The sequence below is a fragment of the Myotis nattereri genome, assembly GCF_964212035.1.
Source record: "Myotis nattereri genome assembly, chromosome: 3".
Classification (NCBI taxonomy): Eukaryota; Metazoa; Chordata; class Mammalia; order Chiroptera; family Vespertilionidae; genus Myotis; species Myotis nattereri.
In genome coordinates, this window is record NC_138077.1 from 690,314 (window position 1) to 707,242 (window position 16,929).

A 16,929-nucleotide genomic window follows, 5' to 3' on the forward strand; every position below is an offset into this window, starting at 1 on the left:
CTCTCTCTCTCTTTCTCTCGCTCTGAAGAACCAAACTTTTGAAAACAAATGCGTGAAATGACTGAAATGTTACGTTCTATCCTGATGCTGCCTGTTAAAGGAAGCTCTGAGGGCCCATCTACCCGTAGGTCTGGGGGCCCCCTAACGATGCAAGACTCGCCCTCAGAACGCCTTTGCGACGGAGCTCGCCCCCGGGAGCCTCTCCAGCAGCTGCTCCAGGTCCCCCGGCTTCACCTCGTCTCGAAGAGGCTCCTTCCCTCACGGCACAGCCCCTGTGGCTCCCACTCGGTGAGCAGAGGTCCTGTTAACCGGGCTCAGCAAGGCACGCGATGTCCGTGGCATTGCTCACCGTGGGCCGCAGGACGGTGTGGACCGCAGGACGGCTGAGGACAAGGCCAGTGGGCTGCGCTCCCCCTGCCAGGCGGCTGTCACCAACAGGGCAGCGAACAGGAGTGTGAGGCCGGAGGAAAGGGCGCCCGTGTCCATGGGCGGCAGCAGGCTCAGCACCTCCCACTCCGCACGGGAACGGCGCCCTCTGCTGTCCCGTCTGGGGAGCATCACTGACAATGAGCAGGACACAGCAGCAGCCGCAGGTCCGTCAGCCGGGACAGAGAAACCGGGCTGCACACACAGCGGGAGGTTGTCCAGCCTTTACACGGAAGGAACTCGCACCCTGGCCGGCGTCTCAGTGTTAGAGGGTCGGCCCTCCCACGGGAGGGTCGTGGGTTCGACTCCCGCTCACGGGCATGTACCTGGGTTGCAGGTTTGATCCCCAGCCCCAGTCGGGGTGCACGTGGGAGGCAACCAGTCCATGTGTCTCTCTCACATCGATGTTCCTCTCTCTCTCTCTCTCTCTCTCTCTCTCTCTCTCTCTCTCTCTCTCTCTCTCTCTCTCCCCCTCTCTCTTACCTCTCTCCTCCCCACCTCCTTTCCACTCTCAGTGGAAAAAGGCATCCTCGGGAGAGGAGAAAGGAAAATTACATCAAGAAAGAAATCCCGCCACTGGTGGCACACGGGTGAGCCTGGAGGGCGTCATGTACGTGAAACGAGCCGGACACGAAGGGCGAGCACCGCGGGGGCACCTGAGGGGCGGCTGGCGGCTCGGACTCCCGGAGACAGAGCAGGGGGTGGGGGCTGGGAGGCGGGGAAGGCGGGTCTCCGTGCGCGTGTCGGCCGTGGCACCGGCGTAAGCCCTGTGGGTCTGCGTGGGCAGCGGTGCCGTCCCCTGTGTCGCCCTGTCGCTCAGCGTCTGCTCAGAGGGCAGACCTGAGACGTGCCGTCGCCCTCGTGGTGAAGGGGAAGGCGGAGGCCCTTGAAGGCGTGAATATGTTCGTGACACCGATTGTGGGGAAGGCTTCACGATGGACACGCATGTGCAGATGCATCAAGTCGCACACGTCAAACACAGACAGCGTTAGGGCTTAAAAACAGAAAAGCAGCATCAAGGCAGCGAAGAATCGCACACACAGGGCGAGCAGAGACAGGTTTTCCTTAGGTCTGGAGGGGGCTACACGTGCCAAGGCCTGTGCTGTAGGCACATCGTGTGAATAACAGGCGTTTACGAAACTCCCCAGAAGCTGGGTTTTAGACGAAAGGCGAAGGTTTGGTCAATCCCGGGGAGCCCTCGGCTGCGGGTGAGAAACCGCTTCCTCCCGACCATTTCCAGCGTCCGTCCGTCTGGAGGGACAGCATGTCGCCGAGCACCCCCCCCCCCCCCCCCGCTTTCTCCTTCCCTTCTCTGCCCCTGGGTTTGGGGTTTTGGGTGTCACACTTGAGTGATATGATGAAGTATTTGTCTGTCGGAGTCTGGCTTATTCCACTGAGCATAATGTTCTCCGGGTTCATCCATGTTGTTGCAAATTATTCCGTCTTAAGTGGTAGAGTCTTTATTTAAATTCGAAGAAATTCACCCAGGTGATGAGAGCCGGAGCCGCAGCCGGACTGCTCGGCGCTGTGCACGCCAGCTCACCACGGCCACAGGCTCACTTGTGTTATTTTTAGCAAAAACGGCAATTCACAGGAGGAAAGAAAACGGCTCGAAAACAAGTTTGTTAATCCCAGCCATTGTGAGTCATGAAGTTAAGTCCTCACGGCTCTTCGGCGAAGGAACACCGATGAATAGCAATTCCATGGCGCTGGGCTGTAGGCAAAGCTGGAGACGGGTAATTGGCTTGAAATTGTAGCATTTTCCTCACTGATTTCATAGGCGGCCAATCAGATAATCAGACAACCAATAGCGACAGGTAGTCAGTGTTTAAGAAATGTTTCAAGGTGAAATAAAAAGCTGTAAAAGCCTACATATTCTGTAATAGTTTGTAGTCGCAATACGATTTGTCAGCCATTTATCTTCACCCAAAAAGACTTCTTTTTAAGGTGTTTGGCTTTATTTTCTAAAGAAACTGTGCTTACTAGTAATGTCAGCAACAGGAGTATAGATGGCAAAAACCCCTTGGTCACACCCTTATTTTACAGACGTGGGCGTGAGGTGCAGTAACTGTAAGAGGCGTGTGCACTGCCCTGACCGGTTTGGCTCAGCAGATAGAGCGTCGGCCTGCGGACTGAAGGGTCCCAGGTTTGATTCTGGTCAAAGGCATGTACCTTGGTTGTGGGCACATCCCCAGTGGGGGGTGTGCAGGAGGCAGCTGATCGATGTTTCTCTCTCATCGATGTTTCTAACTCTCTATCCCTCTCCCTTCCTCTCTGTAAAAAAATCTATAAAATATTTTTTAAAAAAGAGGCATGTGCACGGTATGGGCACGAAGTGGAAATGACAGATGATGTTTGCACTATGCTACTCTTTGGAATAAAAGTTAAAAAAAATTAACTCCATAGACAAAGTCCTAACTAAAGACTCTTCACCATAGACCATCTACTGGTGTTTCTATAAGGAGCTAAAGGACATGTTTCTGTTAAGTGTTAAAAGATTACTATATCAGCTACATCATTGAAATTGGCTTTGAAAAACAATTGTGTCTACCCTGTCATTATAATCAGTGTCTGTGGTAACAACATATATTATTACCAGAAATAAGAAAGCCTTGCTCACTTAGAAGGTCCAATCAATGCAAAAGTGGCATAGCACTCAGCCCTGGCTGGTTTGGCTCAGTGGATAGAGTGTCGGCCTGCGAACTGAAGGGTCCTGGGTTCGATTCTGGTCAAGGGCACATGTATGGGTTGTAGGCTCGATCCCCAGTAGGGGGCGTGCAGGAGGCAGCCGATCAATGGTTCTCATCACTGATGTTTCTCTCTCTCTCCCTGTCCCTTCGTCTCTGAAATCAATAAAAATATAAAACAACAACAAAACACCTTACAGCTAACTGCCTTATTAACTCTAATGATATATGGATTCATTTGTATTTTAAAAAAGAGAATAGTCGCATAGCACTCAGAAATCATTGCTTTTTGCAACCATCGTAGATTCAATGTGAAAATGCAAAGAGAAAAGCATGCCTCCCGCAGCCATTGTGAAAGATACAAACTGAGCACTGGGGTCAAGGTCAAGCACGTGTTTAAAAGCCACCGCACAAGTGTCACCCCCAGCCACGGAGCTGCAGGGAAGACGGCGTCTGCACTGGAGAACTCGGACAACCACGCAGGGCAACAGGCTGCACATGAGGCCGTAATCGTGCTGATGCGTCTTTACTGAGATGAGGTTGCTATTTCTTCTTATAAGTCTTTTGTCATAAATGCAGATTTTAATGGGCCCCGACGCTGAATATCTATCTAATGCATCACAAATATTAGAGGGAAAGAATGAGAGTATCGCTCTATGTGTTGCCAAATCGCCTCTTATTGAAGGTCTGCTGGGGCTGACTTGTTTCAATTGCCGCAGACTTGGTTTTTCGCTCGCGTCCTGCGTTACTCCGAAGTATTAGTTGCACATTTGCTTTTTGTGGTTTTAAATATCTGTATCCCTACCCCTCAGAGAGACAACGTAAGGCCCGCAGCAGCCAAGTGCCCCGTTGGGCACAATATTCCTGCGAAAGGCCCCCATTGGGTCACGTCCTTTGAGCAACTCCCATGTTCACCTCAGGCCCCAGGGCCCTCGCGAGCTTATTTCTTCTTCACAGAAACTTCCCGCCTTATGATCCATCTGAGGTGGGAGTCAGGCAGCCGGAGGACTGCAGAGTGATTGGAAAGGTAACGAACTGAAGTTTATTCTACAACTAAATGCTGGACGAGTCACACTAAGATCATTTGGGGGAAAAACGTCTATCTTTAACGATCCCGGCCTACAAGTGCCACAGCAGTGCCCAGGGACGGGACAACCATGGTGTTAACTCAGTGAGTGCGACGCGTTGGCATCCGGCTCCTGGGTGTTGCATTGAGTACAGACACCCCGCCAACCGGCCGGAGCCAGTCTTCATCTCCGCGTACAAGCAGTGACTTAGGCCACTGAGGCCACGGTACCCATCGCCGCGCTGCTGGGGAGGAGGCCGTGACCGGAGCCCCCTCTGCTGCAGGAATGAGGCCAGCTGGGTAATAAACACCCCGGTGCCTGAGCTCAGACGTCACTGGGCACGGTGACTACAAATCCTCAGAAGTGGGGGGCAGCCTGCAGCCTTCCCATCTCAAAGGGCGACTGGTCTCCCAAACCCTTTACTGCTCCCCATCCCTGCAGGGCAGGCCTGCCGTATGTGTGCGTGTCTGTGTGTCTGCGTGTCTGCGTGCTGCGTGTCCGTGCGTCCGCGTGTGCTAATTGGGGTTCCTTTAATCAATGTGGTGCCCATTAGAGATGATCCCATCTTCAAAGCTGTGCTTGTATCTGACTCGGGTTCAGATTCCCATAAACTCTCCGTGATGTGATGTAATACCCAACCTGTATTCCTAAAGACCATGTCATGTCACTAATTACACGCGGTGCCTTTGCCGTTCTCCGGAAGGAGGCGCGTTGAGGAAACACCAGGATGCGACCACCATCCTCAAAACCAGCCCCATGACAGGGCTGACCACTTCCACCGCGTCCAGGACAGACAGTCTCTGAACTTGGCAATAACCATGGTGAGAACAGTGTTTATTCAGGCGCATTATGTAGCATGAGCTTCACATGTATCATTCATTTAATACCCTTACTACCCACATGTCACCAAAGGCTGAGGGCGCTTATGCACCAGCTCGCCCAGACACACCGTCTATAGTTAGGGGCACACGGGGGATCTGAACGTAGGAGAGCAGACTCGAGACGATGTTTTGCCTGTGCTGCTGGTTTAGAGAGAGTTCCAGAAGGGGAACGAGGTGGACACTTCCTTACGATGGTTTTCACCACACACTCAGATCCACTCAAAGCCCGGGCACCGTGTTTATGGAGGGGGCGGGTCTTGGCTCCTCCTCACCCGTTTCCTTTTGCTCTTGGCCCATTACCCCCCCCCCCCCCACACACACACACACACACACGCCTGCTGGTAGGAGCTCACTCCCCAGGGGCTCTGGATCCCTCCCTGTCCTCCACGGGAGCCTGTCCCCTGACACCACCTGCCCATGCTCGCGGGTCCCTCATTCTCTCCTCCTCCTTCCCCTTTTTCCTCCCAACACGTGTGTGTCCGCCCGGCCAGGGAGAGGCTGTGAGTAACGTACGGTCCGTCCGCCTCTCAGAACCCAGGACATACGTTCCTAGCTCTTACCATATTAGGCCAGGACCCTATGTGTTAACTTGATTTGATTTGATTTGATTTAGGGGAATTTTCATCCTCCATAGCAGCGATTTTCAACCGTTTTCATCTCAGGCACATAAGCTAATTACTAACATTCTGCAGCACACCAACAAATACAGTATATTTTTTGCCGATCTGGCAACGCAACAGGTCTAATTTGGTTCCTTCACACCGGATAGCTACTATTATGTTGGCTGTTGTCATTTTTAAATGTGACAGTCTCCGGGAGAAGAGGAGGTGCCCCTGGGGAAATGGGGGTGGCACGTTTGACTGTAACAATACTGGCCACACTCTGGGCAGGAAATCGCTCGTCGACCGGAAACGAGTGTCTGCTGGTCAGTGTTCCCATCGGGTCTCCAGATGAGGTGACCAGCAGTACATGCACACAGTGTGTGTCACGTAAATAACTGTTAACCTGCGATGATGGTGGAGATGGCGGCCACTGTCCGCTCACGCCTTTGCCGCCCTGAGGCAGAGCCCCGAGTAGACTGACGGATGGAGGAGAGGAGTTGCGTCCTGGCCTCTTGCTGGGCACAATGGCTATTGGACGGGCTTCTGGTCATTTACAGTCCTGGCATTTCCTGTCTGCTGGGAAGCAAGCTGGTGTTCTACACGAGCTGTTTAAAAAATGTTAGCAAATTATTTTAGTATAATTTTACCATAAAATGTAGCATCAAGATAAATACAACATCTAGCGGGCACACACCCCGTGTGATACCGTCGCACAATCCCTCCAGGAGTGAAGTAGGAAGGAACGGCGGTCACTGGGAGTGGGGCGGGGACTCGGGGCAGGCGTCAGGGTGAGTAAACGCAGATCCCGGTGCAGGAGCCACTCGTGAGCAGGGGAGAGAGAAGCAGACATCACGTTATACGATGAGGGGGTGGTTGTGGGAAATGAAACCTGTGGCAAGGGCACAGTTGTGCCCAGACTGGCTTTTTTTTCCTGAACGATGAAAGTGGATTTTATGTGCTGAGCCTTAAAGGATAAGGAGGTGTTTCTATGAAATGAAACTGAGAAAGAAAGGTTGTTATAAGGAGATCCTATATAATAAAAGCCTAATATGCTAAGTGTCCAGTCGACCGGTTGACTGTTCAACCAATCAAAGCATAACACGCTAATGATATACTAAGGCCACTCAACTGTTCACTATGACGTGCACTGACCACCAGGGGGCAGACGCTCCAACCAGTAGGTGAGCTTGCTGCTGGGGTCCAGCTGATAGGGACTGGGCGAGCAGGCCGGACACGCCCTGGAGCCCTCCCGCGGTCCCTCCCCAGCTGGCCGACCTGCCGTGTCTATCCCCGGCCTGATCCTGCACCCGTGGGGTCCCTCAGCCTGGCCTGTGCCCTCTTGCAGTCCAGGAGCCCTCAGGGGATGTCCGACTGCCATGGAGGCAGGAGAGGCTTCCGCCACCGCCACTGCACTCACCAGCCATGAGCCCGGCTTCTGGCTGAGCAGTGCTCCCCCTGTGGGAGTGCACCAACCACCAGGGAGCAGCTCCTGCATGGAGCGTCTGCCCCCTGGTGGTCAGTGTGCGTCATAGCAACCGATCATTCTGCTATTTGGTCGAGTTGCATATTAGCCTTTTATTATATAGGATTTTATTCTAACTTGGAAAATTGGTCAGGGGGCCTGAATTTTCATTCTATACACACGTATGATACAATATTCACTAAACCTCACTTTCATAGTAATAGAGCAATTTTTCATCGTTTAAAGGGTTTTTATGTTGATTCTCATCATTCGATGCCTGTGACCAGTTCGAGCTCAGTGATGGGAGCTGATGGTGACTGTTGTGTTTTTACAACCCTTCTCAGTGAGGGTGAGAATTTTTACTTTTGTGTCTGTGTTTCATGACATTACTCTCCCCCCCAATTCTATTCTTTAACATTAACACCGGATCCTAAATTATGCCATCTCTGTCCGCTAGCCCACCAGGGTACACAGCGCATTATCATACTGTCTTCAAAATCAAGGCCTCTATTTTTAATCAGGAGCTCTCTCCCGCTACTTGCATTGCGAAGGAAGATAAGTTCAAATGCTTTACTGATATGACACATACTTAAAAAATTCCCCGACAGAACTATTCAGTGATTGCAATTTAGAGAAATATTTTATGTTCCCAGCCTCCGATCCTTTAACAATCAGGCCAAGAACAGACACGTGGCTCTCGCCTCCGCCTCTAAGAGCCAGGGCCTCCCGGAGGGCCACGGATCATGTGTGGGTGCAAACCCAACCCCACGGCTGCCAGACGGTTCAGATCATGAAAGAGGCCTTCAGACAAGACCCCATTTACCCTGGACACGTGCGGGGTCCGTCTGTCCGTCTGTCTGTCTGCGGAAAGCAGTGCTGAGCAACCCCCATTGCACATCCCCAGGCCTGATCCCCCGGACGCCCCCCGTGCTCTGTGTTAACAGGGCCACCTTCAAACATGCCACCTTTACCAGTACGCACGCCCCTCAGGGAGCAAGCCGGTTCACACATTGTTAACATTTAAACGGTGAAAAATAAAAAAAAAACCAAGATATAAATCACAGAAGGTCGTTCTTACAGGCTTCGGGCCTTATTTTGTTGGTCAATTCATCCTGCTCATTACATTCCACACGTAAGTGAGAGCAGACGGGAGCCGGGAGCACGGGCCAGACTGACGCACCTCCCTGTGGGGTGGGGGCCGAGGAGACATAAACCGAAGAACTATTATCAACAATGAAATATTATCAACAATAAAAACACATTTTTAAAAAGTGGTCCTTACAATTAGCCCGTGGGTCCTCCCACTGTGCCTTTTGGTGGCAGCGCCCAACAGCAACATGACGGACTCTGGTTTCATCCCGGGGCTTAGAACTCGCTGAGCTTCCCGTGTCAGGACCCCGGGCGCCAGGAGGCCCGTGCAGGTCCACGGGGCCGGGTCAGGGCATTCAGGCCCCCGCTCTGTCCTCCCCGTCCCCCGCGGGCCGGGCCCCGGACTGTGCGTCTTCCGTTTCCCCTTCCCCTCCTGCTCCCCTGCTCCGGGTCCTGGTCTGAAATGTGCTGCGTGTTGGGGGAGGGCCGCTCCCCTGTGGGCCGGGCTCAGGCAGTCCTGTCCCCCTGGGTTTATGGGAGGATGAAAGGCTCCCGGAGATAAGCAGTCGGGGTCCCAGCAGGACGGTGCAGGGTGCGGACCTGCCTGGTCACGTCAGACAAACTGGTGAGACAGGCTGTTCTGAGACGCAAAGGCGGCCACCAGTGTTCTATGCCCAGCCGGTGTGGCCCAGCGGTCAGAGCGCCAGTCTGTGCAGCAAAGGGTCTGGGGTTCGATTCCTGGCCAAGGGCATGCACCTGGGTTGTGGGCTTGCTCCCCGCCCCCAGCTGGGTGCATTCAAGAGGCAACCAGTCCCTGTGTCTCTCTCACATCAGTGTCTCCCTCTCTCTCCCTCCCTCCCTCTCCCTCTCCCTCCCTCCCTCTCACTCTCTCTCCCTCTCCCTCCCTCTCATTCTCTCTCCCTCTCCCTCCCTCCCTCTCCCTCTCTCTCCCCCTCTCTCTCCCTCCCTCTCACTCTCTCTCCCCCTCTCTCTTCTTCTCCCTCTCCCTCCCTCTCACTCTCTCTCCCTCCCCCTCTCTCTCCCTCCCCCTCTCTCTCCCTCCCCCTCTCTCTCCCTCCCCCTCTCTCTCCCTCCCCCTCTCTCTCCCTCCCCCTCTCCCTCCCTCCCTCTCACTCTCTCTCCCTCCCTCCCTCCCTCTCACTCTCTCTCCCTCTCCCTCCCTCCCTCTCACTCTCTCTCCCTCCCCCTCTCTCTCCCTCCCCCTCTCTCTCCCTCCCCCTCTCTCTCCCTCCCCCTCTCTCTCCCTCCCCCTCTCTCTCCCTCCCCCTCTCCCTCCCTCCCTCTCACTCTCTCTCCCTCCCTCCCTCCCTCTCACTCTCTCTCCCTCTCCCTCCCTCCCTCTCACTCTCTCTCCCTCCCCCTCTCTCTCCCTCCCCCTCTCTCTCCCTCCCCCTCTCTCTCCCTCCCCCTCTCTCTCCCTCCCCCTCTCTCTCCCTCCCCCTCTCCCTCCCTCCCTCTCACTCTCTCTCCCTCCCTCCCTCCCTCTCACTCTCTCTCCCTCTCCCTCCCTCCCTCTCACTCTCTCTCCCTCCCCCTCTCTCTCCCTCCCCCTCTCTCTCCCTCCCCCTCTCTCTCCCTCCCCTCTCTCTCCCTCCCCCTCTCTCTCCCTCCCCCTCTCTCTCCCTCCCTCTCACTCTCTCTCCCTCCCTCCCTCCCTCTCACTCTCTCTCCCTCCCCCTCTCTCTCCCTCCCCCTCTCTCTTCCACTCTCTCTCCATTCCCCTCTCTCTTCCTCCCTCTCCCTCCTTGCCTGTCTCCTCCCCCGCTTCCACTCTCTGGAAAACACCCTCAGGTGAGGAATTAAGGAAACCACGAGGGCCCCTGTAGCAGATTCCCTGGGCCTCCCCAAGCCTGGGAGGTGGTTTCGGGGGACAGCGGGGAGCCTGGCAGAGGCCCCTTTGGGCACAGGACGAGCTCTCTGGAGGGAATGGAGTCCGGGAGAAGGGCCGCTCCGACGTGAGGGCTGACACCCCGTGAGCGGCTCCCCTGTCCAGCGTCCGTGCTGCTGGGCTGGACGTGAGGCTCCCGTCTGAGCACCCGCAGGTGCAGGAGGCCTCTCAGGCAGAGAGAAGCCAGGGGGCCCGCACCGTCCCCGCGAGCAAGCTGTGCCGGGTCCCTGCCCGTGGCCACGCGCGGGGCAGCCTCCGGAGGGACTGGGCCTGGTCAGCCCGGCCGGACACGGGGGCCTCCTGCACCCCCAGGGGAAGCTGTGGACACGCACCGGCTGGGCCAGGCACCCGCGGGACCGGGGAGGGTGCTCAGAGCAGGAGAACCCTGGGTATCGCCAGGGGAGGCACGTCAGTACACATTGTTCCAAACCCCGAAGTACAGCACCCGGACAGGCCCTAGGCAAGCTGCTCCTGTGCTGCTGGCCTCTCAGTGTAGGTCCGTCAGTCGTAACAGATGGAAGGGGACGTCGACAGTGGGGAGGGGTGCTTGTGTGGGGGTCGGGGTGGGGAGGTGGGAGGGGTGTGTGTGTTGGGAGGGGTGTGTGTGGGGTGGGGTGTGTGGGGGGGGTGGGGGGGTGGGAAATCTCTGCACCTTCTCCTTTTCTGGAACCTGAAGCTGCTTGTAACCAAGAGTCAAACAAAGAAGCTACTTGGCCGAAGAGCACGTGACCCCGGAGAATGAAGAGTGGGAGTGGCAGTGCCCTTAGCAACCCCAGGACTGGGGGGCGGGAGGGGTGAGGAGGCTGACATCTCGGGGAGAAGGGGGGTGAGGGGCTGACATCTCGGGGAGAAGGGGGGTGAGGAGGCTGACATCTCGGGGAGAAGGGGGGTGAGGGGCTGACATCTCGGGGAGAAGGGGGGTGAGGGGCTGACATCTCGGGGAGAAGGGGGGTGAGGAGGCTGACATCTCGGGGAGAAGGGGGGTGAGGGGCTGACATCTCGGGGAGAAGGGGGGTGAGGAGGCTGACATCTCGGGGAGAAGGGGGGTGAGGGGCTGACATCTCGGGGAGAAGGGGGGTGAGGGGCTGACATCTCGGGGAGAAGGGGGGTGAGGAGGCTGACATCTCGGGGAGAAGGGGGGTGAGGGGCTGACATCTCGGGGAGAAGGGGGGTGAGGAGGCTGACATCTCGGGGAGAAGGGGGGGTGGTTTGTGTCCGTGTGATGCCCTCTGTGTCTCCAGCACAGACGAGGGACGAGCTAGAAACACAGGCGTCCCCCCGGCCCGCCCCACGCCAAGCCATGTCCCATGTGCATGGCCGTGGGTTGGACGGAAGCAAACCGCTTCCTCCAGCATCTGGCGGGAGAGGAGCGTCCTGGTCGCCATTCGAGAAGACTGAACCCACGTGAGCTCAGACCAGAAGGTGACGCACCTGAGCAGCACCTCAGCAAGAGGGGCTCAGTGGGCGGGGGACAGGCGCCCGGGGCCGGGGCGGGACCCCGATGAGCAGCCGCCAGCTGGTCCCGCAGGGAATGGGGTGGAGGCTGTGGAGGGGGCGCACGCGAGGGGGCGCACAACCTGAGGGCCTCCACCTGCTCCGCGTGCAGCAGCTGGCTTCATGAACAAACAAAACCACTTGTGTCCAAGGTCAATGCTTTATTGGAAGGTGAACAGACAGTCCAATCAGTTCTGACAGCAAACGCAGAGGATCCTGGTCTATGAGGGAGATGCAGGCACAGTTGAAAATCTACCCATAATCCTGAGGAGCTAAAGGCTTTTGTGCGAATAACCCAGCATGAGGTTTGCTGTCCGGTTCCTTAGATCAAACGTGGGAGGAAGTCCCTTGTAAGTTCAGAGGCTGAGCTGCTGGGCAGGATTTCAGTAGAAGCCAGAGTATCCGTATCCCCCCCAGCAGGACGGGCGCCAGCAGCCACAGCCATAGCTTCTGTAGCCATAGCCACAGCCCAGGCCCCCAAGGCCGCCCCAGCCCCAGCCGGAGCCATAGCCACAGCCCAGGCCGCCGAAGCCGCCCCAGCCGTAGCCGCGGCCTCCGTAGTAGCTGCCATAGTAGCTCATGGTGTCAGGGGGGGTGTGTTTCTGTTCAAGACGAGGTCCTGAGAGTGAGTGTCGGCGAGTGGGGAGGGAGCTTATATTCCTGAGCACCGCGTGTGATGCAGCAGCTGCCCATTCTGGGTGTCGTTCCATGAATGGTCCCGGCCTGAGACAACTCGTTAAATCTCTGGTCCCCTGACCACACACACGCCCTAAGAATGTCCCGTCACGCTGGGCTGCCGACCGCGGTGCCTCCTGAGCGTGTTGCTTTATTTTTGTGACGAGGACTTGCTGCATCTTCAAAGTAAAGACGTGACAAGCCCCGTGGCATTCTCTATTAACAGTCACGTGACATGGGTCTCATTAACCATCACGGGGTTTCTAATTAAATGTCTTCTCATCACAGGCATTTTGGGGAATTGTAATTGATTCTACTAACTACCAAGAAGCAGTCAAAGTCGAAACTCTGAAATGTATCAAAGCACACGTTCGACCCGGCCGGGTGGCTCAGTGGTTGAGCGTTGACCTATGAACCAGGAGGTCAGGACACCTGTCTGGGTCGCAGGCTCGATCCCCGGTGTGGGGCACGCAGGAGGTAGCCAATCGATGATTCTCTCATCGTGGATGTTTCTCTGTCTCTCTCCCTCTCCCTTCCTCTCTGAAATCAATAAAAATATTTTTTTAAAAAAAATAAAAACGCCCTCAGTTGGCAGCTTGAGACGCAGAGGCTGCCCCTCTGTCCAGGAGATGACGCGATAAACACTGCGGGTCGGACAGATAGGGCCCACCTGCTGCGTAGAGTAGAGTAGACGGAGAACAGCAGCCACAGCAGCGCCCCCTCCACCCCCCCACTCACCCCACACCCCACCCCCGACCCCCACAGCTTCAGAACCTGTACCGGGCTCAGGGGACGGATTTAGGTTTGGCTTCACGCCCTGGCGTTCTTGTTTTGGTTTTAAAACAACAGCACAGTCGGTGTCAGAAGTGGAGTGAGCCTTGCAGTGATCAAAGCCCATCTTGTGGGCGCCCCCCCCCCCCCAGCGGTCTTCTCTCTACACCCGGGCCCTTCCTCAGGAGCCCTGGCCTCCCTGCCGCCTGGGTGCAGGTGGGTGCACCCCACAGGCCATCTCCCGCATCCCACCCGCGTCCTTCAGCCCCGTGTGAGATCCTTCTCAGATCGCACTTCAGACGTCACCCAGCGCCTCCTCCGCGACTCCTTACTCACCAGGTCAGTGTGAGGTGGGACCAGGGTCCGGAGGCGCCTCCGTTCCAGCAGCCCCCTCGTTTCCATGGCATTTAAGCCAACATTAGCCTTTAATCTCCCTGCAAATCTAGCCCCACTCCATTTCATCCCTATTTCTCATTTGAGAAGATCAGCCAACTGATAATATGAGTATTTTCCTTTAAAAGGAATCATTTAGAATTATGGGTCAATTCCCTAGGAATTTCACACTTTTCATGTGGCTCAGTCAGAGCATGTGGCCGTGATGAAGGGCTATTTTTTTGGCTTTATAAAGCCGAAGACTCTTCCTGGATGGGACACAAGTAAAACACTGCAATAACACAGTCCACACGAAATTGTTGTTTCCAGATAAGAAAACACAGGACGATGACATGCGTAACTTATAAATGCTCTTTACTGCAAAAAAGAAGAAAAGATAGTTTGAAAAATCTGGAACAAATCTGTTACTCTTTCTCTATATGAACAAGGGAAGAAGTAACACTGGAAATTTCTTTGGGGGGCAGGGATTATTTTTCTGTCCATTCAGTAGATCAAGAGCAGACTTAGGTCTTCATTTTTCTAGACTAGAGGCCCGATGCACAAAAATCATGCAAGAGTCGGCCTTCCTTCCTCAGCTGCCAGCACTGGCTTCCCTCTGGCACCCAGGACCCGGGCTTCCCTCCACGTTTATAATGAAAGAGTAATATGCTAATTAGACCGGACATCCTTCCGGACGAAGCCAGGGCTGCGAGGGAAGCCTGGGTCCCAGGTGACAGAGGGAAGCTGGTGCCAGTAGCCAGTGGAAGGAAGGCCTACTCTTGCATGATTTTCATGCATTGGGCCTCTAGTAGATAATAAAAGCCTAATATGCTAAGTGTCTGGTCGGCCATTCAACCAATCACAGCATAATATGCTAATGATATGCTAAGGCCTCTCAACCGCTCGCTATGACATACACTGACCACCAGGGGGCAGACAGTCGACCAGTTGACCAGTCACTATGATGTGCACTGACCACTGGGGGGCAGATGCTCCAACTGGTAGGTTAGCTTGCTGCTGAGGTCTGGCCAATCAGGACTGAGCGAGACAGACTGGACATGTCCTGGAGCCCTCCCCCGGGCCCTCCCCGGCTGGCCAGCCTCTCATGTCCCTCCCCGGCCCCGAGTGTGCATCAGTGGGGTCCCTCAGCCTGGCCTGCGCCCTCTCACAATCCAGGCTAAGGGACCACCCCTCTCCCCCCAAGTGCACGAATTTCATGCACGAGGCCTCTAGTTTTTAATAAATTTTTATATCATGAATCAAGTTTTGATTCATATTGATACATGGAGAGCTAAACAACATTCTCACATTTCCCAGAAAGTAAGGAAATCTTTTGTTATTAATTCAAACAATTTTCTCTCACTTTAGATACAGATTGGTACAACCTTAAGTAGAACAAAATTATGATAATATTGATTATACTAAGAATGTCAAAAGCAGTAATGATTAGATGGGCTGCTGCTTGTCAGCCCCATGGAAACTGTCCCTGGAGAAATTAGCCAAATGAGAGGAAAACACAAATCCTATTCCGCTCGATTCAACGGCATAACCGGGTCCTTCCGTGGTTGCTTGGCTCTGTAAGCCTTCTCGCCCCATGGGGACGAGACCTGCAGCCCCTGGGAGCCCTGAGCGAAAGAGTGTGTGATGGTTGTTTTGTTTGGTATGTTTGGGCTTTCTCTGTTTGTCATTTTTACCAAGAGTTGCGTTTTTAGTTAAGTTTATTGGGGTGACATCGGTTAATAAAATCATACAGGTTTGGGTGTACATTTCCATGATGCATCATCTGTATACACATTGTGACTTCACGGCCCCAAGTCAAACCTCCTCCCTCACCATAGATCTGCCCCGTGTGGAGTGCGGTTTTCACATGACTCGTGATTCAGGCGGAAGCGGGGAAATGGGGATGTCCGCGTTGGCGTTAACATTAAAACTCTTTAATAAGAAAAGGGTTTAGTTTCATTCGAACGCAGACACAGTAGAAGTTGACAGGAAATTCTTGCCATTAAGTGGTAACGGTGTTGGAAGAGCAGGGGACTGGCCTCCGTGGGCCCGCGGTGCTCCCTCGCTCTCATGTCCATCCCCGGACTGCACAGCGGTCGTCTGACCACTTTCCAGGGGAAATGCCTGCGGCTCCGGGCCGTGCAGTCGGAGACAGGGGCTCAGGTCGCGGGTCTGACCCCGTCCAGCGCCCACCGCCCGGGAAAGCACCCGAGCTGAGCCCCACCTGCAGCAACCTGGGCCATGGAGGCAGGGTTCCCTGTCCTTTCGGGTTTACTCCTGTGATTCCATCTCCTGCTTCTTGTATGGCATCCGCCCGGCTCACACCAAGCAGGACTGGGGCCTGGCACCGCCGGAGGGGAGCCTTCAGCTTTAGGAAAACAATGTTTTTGTAGATATTTCACGTGTCTTATATTGCTAATAAAGTGGTCATTTTTTGAAGGGATGCTATTTATCCCTGAAACCCATATTTATATGACTTTTAAAAATGTATTGAATGCCCTACCCAGTGTGGCTCAGTGGATAGAGCGTCAGCCTGCGGACTGAAGGGTCCTGGGTTCGATTCCCGGTCAGGGCACATGCTCAGTTGCAGGCTCGGTCCCCAGTAGGAGGCGTGCAGGAGGCAGCTAATCAAATGATTATCTCTCATCATGGATGTTGCTATCTCTCTCCCCCGCCCGCTTCCTGTCTGAAATCAATAAAAATATGTGTTTTTAAAATGTAGTGAATGGTGCTGTGAGTCACTGGAGGCCACACACTGCTTCGCTCCATGATGACGCCTCCAGCTGTGCATTCTCCTCACTCAGCTACAGGCTCCTCAACACAACGAGGAGGAGGAGGACGAGGAGGAGGAGGAGGAGGGGGCAGGGGGAGGGGGAGGGGGTAGGAGGAGGAGGGTCCTCCCAGGACCGGGGGGCGGGGGGGTGGGGGGGGTGAGCGAGTTGAGTAACCCAAGGTCACATTGCATGGTCCAGTTTATCAACAGCTTCTAGGACAGTCTTCTTATCCGCTTCCCACATGAGATGGAAGCAGGAAATGATGAACAACGGAAGGTTCTATATGATCCAAAGATTCAGAGGAAAACAGCTGACCTTCTCAGAAAGTGCACAGATATGGCTGCTGAGATTTGTGGAACGAGAGTGGCTAAGATTACAGTTTCTATGAGACAGTGTCTAGCAACGAGCAATGGGAAGATCCACCACCACTTGTTTCTATAAAATCATATGGATAAGAAGACAATAACAAATATTCGAAAAAGGTAGAGAATTTGTCCCTGGTTTTGAACTCCATTAAGAAATAAAAATAGATAAAGTATGAAACGTGTGATATAATTGTGTTTTTATAATGTGCATAGGTTTACAACTCCATGTGTGTACTGTACTTACACGGAGCGGCCAGATTATGATGGCCACCCCATCAGTACAGTGGAGTGAATTAGTTATGCAAATTGTAATAAAACCTTGAGAGTATGTGCTTAGGAAGTTTTCAATATTCAG